Genomic DNA, 3,114 nt, shown 5'->3' on the forward strand with positions numbered 1-3,114 from the left:
TCATCGTTACTATTTTTTGTTTGTTGTTAAATCTTGTCGATTGTCCATGCTTGTATTGTATTCAAGGATTATATATGTATTTAATTCTCCATTTTTATATGGCTTTTTTTTAAATATGATTTCATGGAATGAATCAAAACATACCGCGTCAATCATTTAAAGCGTTGTTTTGCTATGTAAACATTGTTAATATCATCTTGCATTTTTGATATATATTATTTATTCGTGTCTTGCTGACAAAAAATGCCGACACCCTTTTCTTGTATGTATCGTTTCAGCGTTACTAAGTGTATTTACTTATTTATCAATGTTATATATTTTTTATTTATTCGGACATCACTAGCCACATTGTGCTTTATTTTCATGTCAATTATTTATTTTTATAACTCGGATAGTTTTTTGTAAAATTAATATGTCTCTTCTCATTAATGGTGCAATAATGTTTGTCACAAAATACAATCAATTCTTCAGATTAAATTTCTGAACCTTCAGAGTAAATCCTATGCCTAGATGTGTTCATCATTTGATGAAAATATGGCGTGCCATATTGTTAACGATCAGGTTCCAGCAGGCACTTGAGGCAAGGGTACCGAATCTTTTAGGTAGATGACAACTGACCTTTAATCAAAAGGTAAATGGACACGTTTGGTCTCTATCCTTTAATTCTGCTTATGTATATAAACTTGCTAATATTCAGGACTGAATTACTATAAATAGAACAAATAGACATAATAGAAGTAATATTGTAAACCAACTTATTTTTGCGTACGATTCCATCTATCGTATTTCCTGAGTAATCAAAAACCGAGATATAAGCTGCGAAATTACATCGCAGAGATTTAGTCGCCATTAACGCAGTGAAAATTAGATGGTTTACAGTAACTTTCATATCTAATTTTATCAGTTATAGACCGTCATTACAGCGTCTGTGTAATCATAAGATTTTTTTTTTTTTTTTTTGAAAATAAAAAAAAAATGATATTTTTGATAAACACGTTGCAAAGGCTTTTGTGAAAGATGTATCCAAGCTTAGGTATTTGCCATAGAAATTAAATTGATTGCTGTTATCATTGTACATAATGTACAGTTTTTCACAAGCAGGCTATGTTTATAGATTATTACATTTACATTAATTATATGGAAAGAAATATGCAGCATAAAATATCTGTATAATTATCATACAATATACCCGACTTAAAACAATACCGCCGGAGTTTTATCTTATATTTTTGTCATGGAAATAAATCTGTACTAGGAATATGTGTACCTTAATTTCAGAGACAGGTTTTATAAAATATACAGTACTTGTTGGCGATTTTAGTGTATGATGAAGCTTGTGGTTATTTAAATATGCAATAAATTAAGTCAAGTTTCAATAAAATATTTTTTTTAAACTTTAATAGTTTTGCAATTTATTAAAAAATGGAAGTAAAAGTATGAAATCATAAAATTGCAAACAGGACTACATATACTTGAACAGAGAACAAGCAGACTTACTTAATAAAGAATGCTCAAGGAGAGAAAGAGAGAGGTCTTTTGTCTGGAAAATTGATTTCTCGATTAAACGGTTGATAAAACGCAAAAGGATATATTTGAACCTCCATATAGTTATTGTCTGGTATAAATATGTACCCTGCAAAATAAATGACATAATATTTTCTCCTGAATTCAACGAGGAAAAATTGTGCTACATCATTGAATTCCGTTACAAAGTTTGGAAATTCCCCATTGTTGGAGACCCATGATAGAAAAATGTTTTCTCCAAAATTCGACGATGAAAAATCATGCAAAACTTTATTGAATTCCGTTGCAAAGTTTGGACATTCCCAATTGTTAAAATTCGCCGTTGATGGCACATTTCGCTACACTGATCACAGTGAAGCGTAACGTAATGCAATGAACCGTGAAGCGTAACGTAATGCAATGAACCGTGAAGCGTAACGTAATGCAATGAACAGTGAAGCGTAACGTAATGCAAATAACCGTGCATGTATATAAGTGTAAATAAACATCACTATGTTTTTGCTCGCTTTCTGTAAAATGTTATCACTGGAAAACTTCCATTTTGATTTAACTACATCGAACTACAGGAACTACATTGTATAAATCCGTTTAAACCCTTTTGTACAATTAATCGTCATAGTCAGGGTTTAATATGTAAACAGACTTTGGACTACATATACATTGTAAAAGAAAAAATTGCAAACGTAAAATGCCTACAGCTATTACATGTAACCGGGTTTTTTATATGCTAAAAAGCATTTAACCAGCCACCGACCGAGGATTGTGTTACTTCCGGGACCGCAACGTGTTTCGCGCCATCTATAAATCAGGAACGATAATTCCCACAGATGTTTCTCATTTCGTGAATCAATCTCAACCATCATGGCAGAAACACATATTATAATGGACAATAGCGTAATCTTAGTTTTCAAATGTATCGCTCTGTTAGACGGTTTGCTTAAGTTGACTTCGCAAACTCTGAAATTCTCGTACATTGCGAAGACCATTTATAGTGATGTTTAAATTATTTAAAGAATCCGTCCATTAATTATAAATGGGATGTGAAGTCGAGTGACCACCTCATCACGCTAACGACCAGATCGGTCGATATCATTTACCATTCAACAAGCTCAAAAATGTAACGCATGTCTTTGCTGATCTTATATAACATATCGGATATAGATCAGACGTTATTGAAATGTCACGAACAATTGGTTTCGTTTGATTGGTTTAACAGTCAGGTCATTTTAGATGATAGTTTCGTGGTAAGTGACACTCAAATGTTGTTTTTTCATGCCTACGCTTGAATAAAAACAGATGTCTTTAGATCTTTAAGTATGACCATGACTCAAGTGATGAATAAATGCCCTATAATTTCTTTTGAAGTTATGAATACAGCAATAACACCGCCAGAAATTTAATTTGATTTTATAATTAATATGTATTGTTTAAATATTGTTGTTTAATTCAAGATTAAATATACTGACACCAAGTTTATATAATAAAAAGATGAAATTACAAAATAAACAATTATGAAGTCCTGGTCAATGATAAATAAAGGTATTTTTTTTACAATATTTAAAATTTTCTTAAAAAGGATTGAAAAGCAAA

This window comes from Argopecten irradians, chromosome 12 (assembly GCF_041381155.1).
Source record: "Argopecten irradians isolate NY chromosome 12, Ai_NY, whole genome shotgun sequence".
NCBI lineage: Eukaryota > Metazoa > Mollusca > Bivalvia > Pectinida > Pectinidae > Argopecten > Argopecten irradians.